The sequence below is a fragment of the Misgurnus anguillicaudatus genome, chromosome 3 (assembly GCF_027580225.2).
Source record: "Misgurnus anguillicaudatus chromosome 3, ASM2758022v2, whole genome shotgun sequence".
Classification (NCBI taxonomy): Eukaryota; Metazoa; Chordata; class Actinopteri; order Cypriniformes; family Cobitidae; genus Misgurnus; species Misgurnus anguillicaudatus.
Genome location: NC_073339.2, coordinates 4,792,280 through 4,807,117, shown reverse-complemented (window position 1 = coordinate 4,807,117; position 14,838 = coordinate 4,792,280). Strand labels below are relative to the sequence as shown.

The 14,838-nt window shown below is 41.3% G+C and overlaps 1 pseudogene; it reads right to left on the bottom strand.

Annotated features, from left to right (window-relative positions):
• Nucleotides 1-11,447: 11,447 nt before the first annotated feature.
• On the bottom strand, nt 11,448-14,391 carry LOC141355086 (uncharacterized; annotated as a pseudogene).
• Between the last annotated feature and the right edge of the window lie 447 nt (nt 14,392-14,838).

The window sequence follows — 14,838 nt, the reverse complement described above, 5'->3', positions numbered from 1 at the left end:
AAGATTATCAGTGGAAACCCCATAGGCATTTCAGAATCAGTTAGCTGATAATTATATTTATTTGTAACATTAATTCTGTAGGTCTGTAGATGGTAAGTAGGCTACCTCATGTAAAACACACTGCAGTTCATGTGCATACATTTGTAATCATGCTAGTTAAAGTGAAAAAAAAAATCCTGTGAATGTATTAATGTTGTTATGACTTAAACATCCAACTGCCACATTCCTGAAGTAATTTCCTGATACACAGCAAAATCCCCAGAGTATGACAAACAATTATCGCACTGCCGAGTCCTGTGATTTCTCATAATGCCTTAAGAGCACATTAATCTAATCAAAATAACAAATTATGTATTTCAATGATAATAAAAATGAGCTAAAACCTTAGGGGCCCTATTTTAACGATCTGAAACGCAAGTGCGAAGCACAAAGCGCAAATGACTTGGGTGCTGTTGCTATTTTTGGGAGAAATAACTCTTGCGCCAGGCGCAAATCAATAAGGGGTTGGTCTGAAGTAGGTTCATTATTCGTAGGTGTGGTTTGGGCGTAACGTCAAATAAACCAATCAGAACGTCATCCAACTTTCCCTTTAAACGCAAGCGTGCAAGTTCCATGGCGGTTTGCTATTATTATGACAGATTTACCAGGCGCCCGCCAGGAGAGGTTCACAGCCGAGGAGACTGACGCTCTTGTAAGAGCAGTCAAAGACAGAGAAGTTGTTTTGTATGGGGATGGGAGAAACCCACCCAAATCAGCGTCGGTTAAACAGGCGTGGGAGGAAATAGCCACCATTGTCAAACTTGCCCATTGGCCTACTAATCATCCCTCATACTAATTGGCTATATCACCCTTTCTCCTCTCCATTATTAGGCTGGTGTGTGGTGGGCGTTCTGGCACAATATGGCTGCCATTGCATCATCCAAGTGGATGCTGCACATTGGTGGTGGTTGAGGAAATTCCCCCATTCATATGTGAAGCGCTTTGAGTACTGAGAAAAAGCGCTATATAAATGTAACAAATTAAATATTTGAGCTCTATTACAATATTAATATACACTCTGAATGAACAACTCGAATCAAACTTGTGTACAATTCGATGTACAAATCTTATTGAAGGTAGAAAAGTGATTAAGTTAAGAGCATTAAGAGATTTTTTCTCAATGCTGTTTGATTAACACAAAGGGCCAGCAAAATGAGGAGTAAAATTAGGTAACTTCCAAAGTCCGGATACTGTTACACATGCGTTTTCTCTTTTAGCCGTTTACTTCCTCTTAAGACCTAAATTATCGGGTTTATAAGGATACTTGCAAAGACGGGAATTTTGATGCATGTGTGTATTTAAGGCTAATACAGCGGCAAAAATACTTACAAGCTCAACGAGAAGCGGATGCGCGGCTAGCACGCTCCTCTCAAACAGAAACAGCGCACAGCAACGTAACGTGGGCACGTAACCTCGATTGAGAAAATTCTACGAGTTAAGTGTGTGCGCTCAAACTGCAAACAATGTTTAAACTTTGGCAGCAAATAAGGTGACTATACATTGTGAAACATAACCCACCGACTGGCTAGTGATTTGACATCGTTACCACAATAGCTGGACATGATTTTAATAATTTAATTTATTGTGGCCCTGTCGCAGACTCCTCTTACCCCTTTTTTTTTCAAAAACTCATTGGATCTAGACGAATCACAAGAATGACCTATTTTGGATTCAAAACGGCGAATTTTGCAGAAAAACGTGTCAAAACAACCAGCATGACGCGTTAATGGTGTTAGTTTTCACCAGTAGAGGGCGATCTACTACTTTGAAATGCAGAACAATAGCAGAGCTTCCCTGCTGTCTTCCCTGTTTTCATAGTCGGAATTGCCGATGAACGATGTCTCCATGTTAATGGAGTGTTAATAGGAATGATCGACTTCATATGGCACTGTGCAAACTAAAAGCAAACAGAGAGCAATTCAAAAGCATAGATGACTCTCAAATCACTCTCACTGTATTTTGTTGTAATCTACCTGTCAGTTCTTGCATACCACATGAAGTCTCTGTCCCAAATGGCAAACAGTACAAGCCTGCACTGTTGTGACATAACTCTACTTTCACTGTCGGGATACAATCTGCTTGCACAAGTGCAGGCTCAGGTAAAGTGTGCATCAGGGCACACGTTGATCAAAAAGGGGCCACCCATTAGCACCTTTTTGAAACCTAAAATGATAAATAGGACACCCTATGGTCTTGTGGCCTATTGTAAATCTACAAGACAGCAAGTCGTTGCCATTATGTATAAACCACCACAGAATTGCACTAGCTTTATGTCACAAGTCGGGGCGGACCCAGATACTATGTGGCCACGCCCCTTTCTAGTTTCCACTTCGAGGAGGTTCCCAAAGCCACCCCAATGACCAGACACACAAGATACAAGTAAATTAAAATTAAACTTTATTTAAATTATTTAAAATAGATATTTAAGAAGGGGGAAGGGAACTTAAAAAGAAGGGCCTCTTCTGGCCTGGACAAACGTTGCAACAAGGGAAGGGAATGGGGCTTAAAATAAGGGTCTCTTCTGGCCTGGACAGGCGTTGCAGCAAGGGAAGGGAAGGGGGACTAAAAATTAGGGCCTCTTCTGGCCTAGACGGACGCTACAGCAAGGGAAGGGGGACTCTTGGGTCTCTTCCTTGATCCCGTGGCGCCCTCCGCTTTCCGGGAGGCAGACTTTCGAAGGGAGTCACCTGCCACTGTAGTTGGTGCTCCTCGATGGCCTGTTCTCTTCTACAACACAGTATAGTTACTCTTTTAATGACCAAGATGTCTCTTACTTGCAGGTGGTGGCAGCAGTGGGTCTAGCGAGTACTTTTTACAGGTGACTGGTACGAATTTCCTCCTTCAAGGGCTCAGAGCTGTAACATAGGATCACACTTCACCTTTATACAGGTTCACACTTCGCCTCTTTACAATTCCACACTTCACCTTTAACTGCGGTCACTTCCTCTTTCCTTCAGGTTTCTGGTTTGTGGTTCGTGGCTGCAACACAGAATCAACACTTTTACAACTCACAGTAGGTTTCTCTCTTTCTTACAGGTGAACTGGCATCAGCAGATACGGTAGGTATTTCTCTGGTATGGGACTCGTGCTCTCCTTCTTTAGAAGGTTCGTGGCTGCAACACAGAATCAACACTTTCACAACTCACAGTAGGTTTCTCTCTTCCTCACAAGTGGACTGGCATCAGCAGATACGGTAGGTATTTCTCTGGTATGGGACTCGTGCTCTCCTTCTTTAGAAGGTTCGTGGCTGCAACACAGAATCAACACTTTTACAACTCACAGTAGGTTTCTCTCTTTCTCACAGGTGGACTGGCATCAGCAGATACGGTAGGTATTTCTCTGATATGGGATTCGTGCTCTCCTTCTTTAGAAGGTTCGTGGCTGCAACACAGAATCAACACTTTTACAACTCACAGTAGGTTTATCTCTTTCTTACAGGTGGACTGGCATCAGCAGATACAGTAGGTATTTCTCTGATATGGGATTCGTGTTAGCATAGACTTTTCGATATCCTACGGGGTGTGCAGTGGATGGGTGTAACTCACAGACCTTTCGCGATGAGATGGCTAATTGTGATCTTTGCTCCCTAGGCCTCTTCTCCGCCCTAGGGATAGAGTACTGTCACCGCCAAGCCGAACGCTGCCCTCTCCTCTCCGTATGTGTAGCTCCAGAGATCTGGACAGGGGCGCACCTTTGAAGAGGCTCCGTGACAGACAGGTTACTACACGCTAGACTTCCATAACACACTGTGCCTTTGTTTACAGGTACATCAGAATTAAATCTCTACTCACACCTAGGTCTGGATCTTCTGTACAACCCACCACTGACTTCACCGTCTACACAACAGGGGCTCTGGACACCACACCCGTCTCCATTCGGTTTCCACTGCACAGCGTATGATTTTATAAGCGCTCCACCCACCGCACGGCGTCTTCTCTTACGGCCGACTCACTGTAATGGCTCCTGACAACAGATACACAGCACGACACTGCACGACATCAAGTGTACACACTCAACAAAGTCAAGACTCACCCACGACACACTTCTAGTGACAATTATTAAGGTCAGGCCAAGATCTTCCCGGAGTCAGCGATGGGCCGGCGGGGGCGTTGTAATGAATGCTGATAGTTGAAGCTGGCGGTTACAATGATCCTCTTTCCTTACGATGCTACACGGCCGGCTCGCCTACCACTCTGCTCCGTGACAGGGCCGCTATCTTCATTCACCTGGGGCTTACACACACATGAAACAATGCACTTCCAAATAATACATCCAGCTGTAAATTCCTTGTACTCACGATACGTTGTCACTCTCTCGTTCAAGCCTCCGCGATATCCACACGGGCTAGTTTCGTTCTTGGTGTGCGTGTTCAGATCACATTCATCCGACTACTATATCGCAGACATGCATTTCAAACTTCTCACAGCATCAATAAACTTCCAATATACTCAGCCACCTATTTCCTCTTCTTCTGTTTCCAACTCGTTTTCTCCGTTAACCCTCCGTTTACACACCACCACAACACAGCATCTGCTTCACTACCGTAAACCAGGAACCCAGTCAACACCACGAACCCGATGGGCAAAAAGAACCACAACCTTTAGTTTTCTCCTCCTCTTTATACTCCTTCGTTTCCTTACATCCTCCAATACCTGATCGCTGCGTTTGTTTTTCGCACCTGTGTCTCATTCGCTTGATTTTCGCTGCGGCGTTTTCCCGGAAGTCTGGTGTTTCCGCATATGCCGCCAGGTGGAACTCAAACTCCAGGCGGAACCCATCTTCCAGAATTTTGGTTCCGCCCATGCATTCGTCACCGTGTGACATTTACATTACTATAATAAATGTGCTTTATACACACAAAGTAATGCAACCAGAGAAAAACTAACAAGCAAAATGTCAAGGGTCAAGAGTACAACTAAAACAAACAATGATCACCAAAATGGCATCAATAAATTAAAACAAAACATCAAAATCTAAACCTAAAAAGTGAATTGTGTTTTCTACAGCAATAATTTTTACCAAACATTCAGAAGTAATGTTTTATAACAGTTTTAAAATAATAGAATGTAATGTTTCTCTATCATTTACATAACAAGCAAACAAGTCAACAGTTGTTTTAAACATTGTGTGAACATTAAAACATGACATTGTCATAACGCTTGAAAATGGTAAAATGTAACATTACTCTAACGTTCAGACAAACCCCAAAACATTCTTAGAACGTTTAAAAAAACTGAACACTTTTATGTTGACAGAACGTTTTTGGGATCTTTAAAGGAACGTTCTTAGATTTTTTTCTGCTAGCTAACCACATATAATATAAGTATAAAACAGTCATACAACAGTAATGAAATAAAAACACAAATGTTTGAGCAAAAGCACAAATAAATACAATAGCACAAGCATGCAAATGACAAAAATAGCACCGAACAGGTTTATTATTTATAAATTAGGTGAAATCATGTGATCTTAAAAAAGTTTTGCAAATAAGAACATTGAGTCATTTGTTTTTCCTCCGTTGTTGTTTAATTACACTAGTGTAGGGTTTGTTTGGTGTCAACTTTATTTTAAGCATCCTTCATGCTGACCTCGGGCTGTATTGTAAGTTGCCAGATTGAGGTCACAAATTGGTTGAAATTTGTATGATGTGTTGATTTTGTGCGTAAAGGGTCAATGTCCTTAAAGATTTGGCAACTGGACAACATTTGAACAATGCATTACTCGTACAACAAGGTTTGGGTTATATAAATTACAGGAAAAACAGGCATGTTGACTGGCACAGATGCATTTGAAACGGAAAAAGATAGAATGTGGGTTTTAATTTCCTCATCAGGTTGATGGACAGATAACAGATGGGCTGTTTTTAGTTATGACACACAAATGTTTAGTCAGTTTATTATGCTGTTGGTGTTGCTTGAAGACCACCAGATGTAAAACTCAGGTACATTTCTAAATCTCCTGATAATTAATCTATTAATTAACTGCCAGCAGTATCTATTCAACATTTTTGTGTAGGTAGTGGTGATTTTGTCTTTATTTCTGAGAAATTAAGCTATGTTTTTATTAATATAATGAATTCTCAATGATTTATGTTAATGTTACTCTACTTTAATATGAATAAACCAAACATGTTATTATTAAGAAAGGAATAATTGACTTTTATAATAATTGAGGAATAATTGTTTTTAATTGTAAGTTAATTAATGCACTCAGCATAATGGGAAAAAAAGTTCTGTTATTTAAGTTAACATGGTAAAGTGATGAAAAACTGTAATGTGAACCTTGAAAATAACCTTTAATTAATTTACAGATGTGCTTTTACTGATAAATAATGCACACCTTGGTTTGTCATCCAATTAAAATTCAAGCATTAAACATCCCTTTGGTATACTGTAAAAAGTGTGTAAATGCATTAATTTATGTTTCACTACATCATGTCTACAGTAAATAGACATCCAATTTGCCAACAATCTTTTTTACACATTTCTCACTTTTTGTCTTTTCTTTGCTGTTTCTCACAGTATTCAGATTGTGTTTGCACATGTTAGCACAATGTTTTTGTTTAACTGCTTCATATTTGTTTCTGAGCAAGAGTTGGCCTGTTACTTAAACTCATATACTTTTATCTTCTGTCTCTAAAGAAACCACTGACTTTGGATGAAATAGAAAGATACTGCTCTGTCAAAAATGTTATCAACCCTTTCCATAAGTAAGTATATTTTACATTTGCATTGTACATTGTTTTCCTTTGGCCGACTATTCTGGTTGAACAAAAAAGACACTGAATAGTAGAGAGGAGATGGGAACACGCTAGGAAACAAACTTTATATTGTGTTCTTTATTTGTGTCACGGTGTTGGGTTTCTCTTCAGTTTTTGTTTAATCAGTTCCCATTCTTTTGTAATCATTCTTTATCAGTTGCACCTGTGTTTAGATAATCAAGATCATTTCCCTCATCTGTGTTTTTGTTAGTATTGCCCTCATGTGTTTCAGTCTTTGTTGGTTCTCGTCTGTGTACCTGTGTTTTTCATCTTCGTCTTCAGTGTGAATAAATAATCCTGTGTTATTTTATATCCCCATGTTATTGTCCTCATGAGTAGAGTATTATGACAATTTGAATGGTTATTTGTTAGTTTATTATTAATATTTGTTGCCTCCTCAATTTGTTAAAGTTTTTCCTTTATTAATATTGTTTATTGCAATTTGTTTATTGAAGAAAAGTTATTTAGAGTTTTGTTTTCTTTATGTCCTTGCGTTATGACATGAGTGCTTGTTTTGCATTTGGTAAATTACAGAGGAGGACAATCCGTGTGCCATGAGTAAAAGTCCTCTCCAGTATTTTGTTCCAATCACCTGGATTTGCTAATTAGCACAGTTTTTCAGCAGGAGCTGACCTCCTGGCTCGTTGGTGTTTTAAGCCCTCAACGAAGCCTTCAAGGCAGCGCTGCCTGGAAGGCACTCAACATGCCCCGAGCGTTTCAGCCAATCACAGCACTGGTGCAAGATATCGAGCCTTCTGCCAGCTTCTGGCATTTTGAGCTCAGGAATGTGACTAAATTCGAATTTAGCTCGAAATGTTTAGAGCATTTAAGTGACGTGTTTCCACGTGTCTCTGGCACTACTTTTTTTTCGTGCCAGTTTCACGTATTGGTTACTCAATTGTTTTTCCTATTTTCTTACCATTGTAGCTTGGGGTTAGAACAACTTTCTGTTACAGAATATTACATCCTCACCCTAACCCAACTCTAAACCCAACCACAACCGAAAACAGTTTAAAGGTTCGATATCTAGCGCCAGTGCTGTGATTGGCTGAAACGCTCGGGGCACGTGGAGTACCTTCGAGGCAGCGCTGCGTTGAAGTCTTCGTTGAGGGCTTAAAACACCAACGAGCCAGGAGCTCACCTCCTGCTTAAAAACTGTGCTAATTAGCAAATCCAGGTGATTGGAACAAAATACTGGAGAGGACTTTTACTCATGGCATATGGATTGTCCGCCTCTGGTTATAACTTAGTTGTAATTTTAGTAAAAAAGTAAAAAAGAATGATTTGGTCTCCACAAAAAAACAAAATTTAACTTTGTTTCAATGTAATTTTTTATCTTGGGCTGAAGAACTATTTGGATTGATATTAAATAAAAAAAATTCAGTTTCAACCAAATCAAAAATATAGTTTTGGAAAAACTAATAAATTTAGCTGGATCCAAAAGTAGATCCAAAGTATCATTTTTTTCAGTGCATGACAGCATTGTTTCTAACATTTTTAGTGTGTAATTATCATTGCTAATGGTTGCTCGTTATTAATATCAAACTCAATATTGCAATGCAAAGCATGTAGTTGAATAAATTATTCAAATTATATAAATATAATGATTAAAAACCTATTTATGTGAATAAATTATTTATTAATGCACTATTAATTGTGTTTTTATATTTTATTTCAGATTTTATTAAGGCTCTGTTGACCATTTTCTCTGTTATTCCGTGTAAGTAAACCAGACTTGTTTGCTTGTAGAAACTTTTGTCAAAATTTTTAAAGGGGTCATAGCCTGAAAATCTGACTTTTGTCATGTTTAAAGGGATAGCTCACTTTAAAATCAAAATTCTGTCATCATTTACTCATCCTCATGTTGTTCTAAATCTGTATGAATTTCTTTTTTCTGATGAACACAAAAGAAGATGTTTGAGAAATTATGGTAAACACACAGCAGATAGTGAACATTGACTTCCATAGTAGGAAATAAAGTATTGAAAGAATTGTGATAAATGGTGAAGAAAATATTTTGATATATGATTGTAAGCACACAAGTGACATAATATTGTTTGTGAAATTTGTACAACAAAAAGGTGCTGTATATTGAATGCAACTTTCATGCATTCTGATTCCATCACTTCATTAAATTATAGTGTTATTTTAGAATTCATTATTTGTGATTTTTCTACAACATTCACTCTTCATGGCAGTAAAATAGGAAATTTTGGGGTGGTTTCCCGGACAGTGATTAGCTTAAAGGGGCCATTCCATGAAAATGTTGGCATTGCCACTTTGTAGGTGTGAGCAAAAACAGGTCATTGAAATTTGGCTTTCATTATGATGTCATAAGGATATCTTATTAGAATAATACCGCCCCCTTAATCTGCACTATCCAACCACTGCACTGCTATTTAGTGCAGAGAGAAAGAAAGAGAAAAGAAGGACTTGACAGCACAATTGAGTTTGAATTACAACAAACCACCATCATTGTGATCAGTGTTTGCACTTCATCCGCTCATTTGCATTTTAAAAAACACACCCAAAACGACACATTTTTGCTTAAACCTACAAAGTGGCAATGCTAACATTTTCATGGAATGGCCCATTTAAACCAGGACTAGGGCATAGTTTAATTAGAAAATATAACTACACAGCAAAATCCCCAGAGTTAAATCAACTCTGCTGGTTGTACATATTGTCCCAATCTTACAGAGAGTTCAAAGTAACTCTGAAGCAGAGTTAAAAGCTGCAATCTGTAACTTTATCCTCTCTATCACCATCTGTGTTTGAAATCTAAAATTGCATTTTATATCTAACTTGTAGAATTTTTTTCTTAACTCAGGTTTAGATGTTGGCTGTTTCATTTAAAGTCACCATTATTGTGATCAGTGGTTGTTTAAACCAGTAACGGGCTTAAACCAGTAACGGGCACTTTGATTGGTCATTTTTGTGAACCAATCATATTTCTTTCTACCCTCAGAACATGTTTTAGTAAGGAAAAGGCCTACATGCAAATTGCACGAGGTTGCGTGACTGGCTTATTGGTTGAAAGGTTTTTATTCGAAGCCCCTCCCTTGTTGATCCAGGAACATGTCTAACTCTGCAAAATCAGGGGCCTGTTTCAGGCACGGTGGTTGAGTGAAAACTCTAAGTATGTTAAAGGGGCCATTGCGTGAAAATGTTAGCATTGCCACTTTGTAGGTGTGAGCAAAAATAGGTCATTGAAATTTGGCTTTCCTTATGATGTCATAAGGATATCTTATTAGAATAATACCACCCCCTTAATGTACACTATCCAACCACAGCACTGCCATTTAGTGCAGAGAGAAAGAAAGAGAGAAAAAATAATTCACAGCACAATTGAGTTTGAATTGCATCAAACCACCATCATTGTGATCAGTGTTTGCACTTCATCAGCTCATTTGCATTTTAAAAGACACACCCAAAACGACACATTTTTGCTCAAACCTACAAAGTGGCAATGCTAACATTTTCACGCTATGACCCCTTTAACCCTGAAATGAGGGAAACTCTGAGTTTTCTATTTCAAAAATGGGAGGTAGCCCTGCAAGTAAGCCTACAATGGCCCTGTATGGGCATATGGGCCCGCACAGGTTTGCTCACTGGCGAAACGTTGGCCCCTTAGCGCTGGCCCTGCATGAGCAGCCCTCACTTAGCCCCAGGAAGCCCTCACACAGAAAAATCCCCAGAGTTAAATGACACTGCTGGATGTATATATTGTCCCAATCTTACAGAGTGTTAAAAAATAACAAAGAAGCAGAATTAAAAGCTTTGTTATCCTCTCTCTCACGATCTCTGTCTGAAACCTAAAATTGCATTTTTACATCTTACTTGTAGAGTAATTTTCTTACTTAAAAGGGTCATATGATGAAAATGTTAGCATCGCCACTTTGTAGGTTTGAGCAAAAATGTGTCGTTTTGGGTGTGTTTTTTAAAATGCAAATGAGCGGATCAAGTGCAAACACTGATCACAATGATGGTGGTTTGTTGTAATTTAAACTCTATTGTGCTGTCAAGTCCAAAAATGTGTCGTTTTGGGTGTGTTGTTTAAAATGCAAATGAGCGGATAAAGTTCAAACACTGATCACAATGATGGTGGTTTGTTGTAATTCAAACTCAATTGTGCTGTCAAGTCCTTCTTTTCTCTCTCTTTCTCTCTTCACTAAATGGCATTGCATTGGTTGGAGAGTTCAGATTAAAGGGATACTTCACCGATTTAGCATTCAGCTTTGTATCTGTAGAAACCCGGCAGTATTACTGAATGACCATGTTTCCCTCCCTCATTTCCCCCTGAGAGGAGAGATATCTGCATTTTGGTTCTGCAAAAAAGTCCTCCGATGATGTAATATGACGATTTTTGCATCATCGGAGGACTTTTTTGCAGAACCAAAAAGCAGATATCTCTCCTCTCAGGGGGAAATGATGGAGGGAAACATGGTCATTCAGTAATACTGCCGGGTTTCTACAGATACAAAGCTGAATGCTAAATCGGTGAAGTATCCCTTTAAGGAGGCGGTATTAGATATCCTTATGACATCATAATGAAAGCCAAATTTCAATGACCTATTTTTGCTCACACCTACAAAGTGGCAATGCTGGCATTTTCATCATATGACCCCTTTAAGGTTGAGATTTTGTTTCATTTAAAGTCACCACTATTGTGATCAGTGTTTGATTTAGTTAAACTTGCCTCTTGACTCTTGCCTTGCTCAAAGGCCTCTTCCAGTCGGTCTTCCCAAGGGACTGTAAGTTCCAGCAGAAATATTTGTTTGGTGGAATTGGACAAGAGAACAACATCTGGTCTTAAGGTGGTAGTCACAACGTGGCCAGGGAACTTGAGTTGCCGCTCCAAGTCCACTAACAGCTCCCAATCCCGCGTCATGGCCAGGATGCCTGCAGTTGTTTTCTCAGCTGGTTTTGGCGGCTCTCCCGCTCTGACAATGGCAATGGCTTGCCTGGAGGGGAGAGAGCGCTTGGCCCCCTCGACTCCTATAGCAATGGCTTCAGCGATGGCCTTTAACACCTGGTCATGCCTCCACCGGTACCTTCCCTCTCCCAGTGCCTTTGAGCAGCAACTCAGAATGTGCTCCAGGGTTCCACACTTGGAGCACAGTGGGCATGCTGGTGACTCCACCTTGCCCCATATGTGAAGGTTTGATGGGCTGGGAAGCACATCATATACCGCCTGGATGAGAAATTTGATCTGCTGTGGCTCTGCCTTCCACAGCTCTGCCCATGTCACTTTCCTCTCGAACGCATTTTCCCATCGTATCCAGGCACCCTGTTGCCTCATTCCTACTGTCCTGCTGGTTCTCTCGTCCTCAATCGCTGCTCTCACCTCCTCCTGGACCTGGCAGTGCTTCTCCTTTCTGTTGATGGTACCTATGTGGGGAGTTGGAAAGGAACCCAGTCCAGCCCTACCTCTTGTTACAACCCCCACCAGCCTTTTGTGGTGTAATCTTGCCTCTGCTTGTCGAACAGCTTCCTCAGCCTTCCACTTCCGGCCAGTCCTCACTTCAATCCCAGCCGTTGCCACCATCAAATCACTTGAGTCTCTGTATAGCAACACTTCCCTAGCTCTTGTTACCTTGGACTCCTCTTCCAAGGACTTGAGCGGCAGTTGCAATTTGTTACGGTGCGATGCTACTCAGACTTTTTGGAAGCCCCAACCATCTTCTGAGGTGGCTGCTGACTTTTCTCTCTAAGGTTCCCACAGTTGAAATTGGTACCTCATAGACAAGCAGTGGCCACAGAATCCCTGGGTAGAATGCCATGCTGGTATAACCAAGCTTTAAACTTCCCTGGCAAACCAGACCGGTCCACTGACTTTAGCCATCTGTCCAGCTCAGTACAGGTTGCCTGGATGGATGCAGAGTCCCTCATGGTGCTGTCAAACACCTTGCCTAGGCTCTTGACAGGCTTCTCAGTGATGGTTGGGATTGTTACACCTGCGACGCTGAACCGAAATTCGTTGTCCACCTTTCCTCTTCTCAGCACCATTGATCTTGACTTGGCTGGTTTAAAATGCAACCTTGCCCACTCCATTAGCTTTTCAAGACCCTTAAGAATCCACCGGCAGCCTGGGACGGATTCTGTGGTGACAGTGTGGTCATCCATAAAAGCTCTGATCGGTGGCTGATGTTGAGCTGACTTCGTCTTGGGCCCTTTACACTGTGATTCAGCAGACTTTGTGAGCATATTCATAGCCAGGGAAAACAGAATTACAGAGATGGTACAGCCTGTGATATTTCCAATCTCTATCTTATGCCAGCCTGATGTCACTGCTCCTGCAGAGGTTTCTCATCCTGAAATTGTCGTAATAGTCAGCGATGAGGTCTCTGACTCTGCTGGGGACATGATGTTTTGTCAGAGTGAGCTGCACCAGCTTGTGTGGTATTGAACCATATGCATTTGCCAGATCGAGCCACGCCACTGACAGATTGCCCTTGTTCTCTCTGGCCTCTCTGATGAGCTGTGTTACCACTCCTGTGTGTTCCAAGCACCCAGGTATTCCTGCGACTCCACCCTTCTGTACTGATGTGTCGATAAATCTGTTCTTTGAGAGGAAGGTGCTCAGTCGGTTGGAGATAGCACTGAAGAAGATCTTGGCTTCAATACATAACAGGGAGATGATGCGAAACTGGTCTATCTTCTTGGAGTTCTCCTCCTTTGGAATCCAAACCCCTTCAGCAACTCTCCACTGTTCAGGAATCCTACCCCTCCTCCAGATGACATGCAGGATCTTCCACAGGCGCAGTAGGAGTTTAGGACAGTTCTTGTAAACTTTAAAAGAGGTGCCGCTTGGTCCTGGAGCGGAACTCGCTCGCGCCTTCCCGACAACCTCTCGAACCTCCTTTAGCTGCAGCTCTGACATATTGAACTGTACACTTGGCTCAGGAGGGTCTATCAAGGTTCTGCACTCCCCCAGTTCTTGCTCTCTCTCTGGGTCACTGTATGTTTCCTTCAGGTGGTGATCCATCTCCTCTTGAGAGCAGACCAGCTGGCCACTACGCTTCTGTCCTAGCAGCTCCTTAGTAAATTTTAAAGGGTTGGCAATAAGCTGCTCGCTTCTGTGCTCTTTCACGGCGGCGCCTCCGATGCCACTCTGCCCACCGGAGGATCCTGACCTTCTTTCGTAGGATGCTCATCAGCTGTGCCAGGCCGATCCTTTCCTCCTTTCCTGCCTGCTTGTACTGTTGCTTCAGAGTCTTCATCTCCTGTCTGATGTTGTGGATTCTCACTTCTCGATGGTTCTTTGAGTAACCTTCCTTCAACTCTTCGCCAAACCGTTCGGCTGCGATGCTGGTAATGATCGTTGTCATGGTTTGCAGTTTCCTGTCAACGTCTCCCCTGGTGGTCTCCAGAATCTGGTCGACATCGTTGTCAAACTGCATCCATAATGAGGTCATGTTAGCTGCCGGCCACTTGATCCACCTCCTTTTAGACTTAATGCTAGGGGGATTCATTTGCAACACTTGGAGGTTCCGGGCACTGTGGGGTGACTCCAGGCTCGGCTCCTCCTGCGTCTCACCAGGTGGTATACCTGTGCGTTGTGTTGGTCCTGTCCCCACCAGACACTTCATCCTTCCTTGGTGAATCTTTAGGCCTCGTTCGTTCTTACAGATTTTGCCGCATATACACTATAAAAGCTAATATGATATACTTTGTGTATAGACCGTCTAAGTGACTAAAATGTCATGTACTTTTATAGAGGATCCTGTAGATGATGACGTTGCATTCATTTGTAGAAAGTTATATTTATGTTGCAAAAGGATTTTTAGACCCTGCGTGTTTTTTTGTCATATCCACTTGCATTTATGTGAGGGGTATTATTTTTATTTGCAGTAATTTAAGATATATAAATATCCTTATATGACTAATATCAGTCTTTGTGGTCGTGCTCTTACATCTGACTTTACATTTCTTATGAATCCACTCATCATTATTGCTGGTCTAGCGGGTAGTACTGTACAGTGGTTAGGGCAGATGTATTGTCGGCAATCTGAGTTTGAATCTCGGCTCGGCGTATT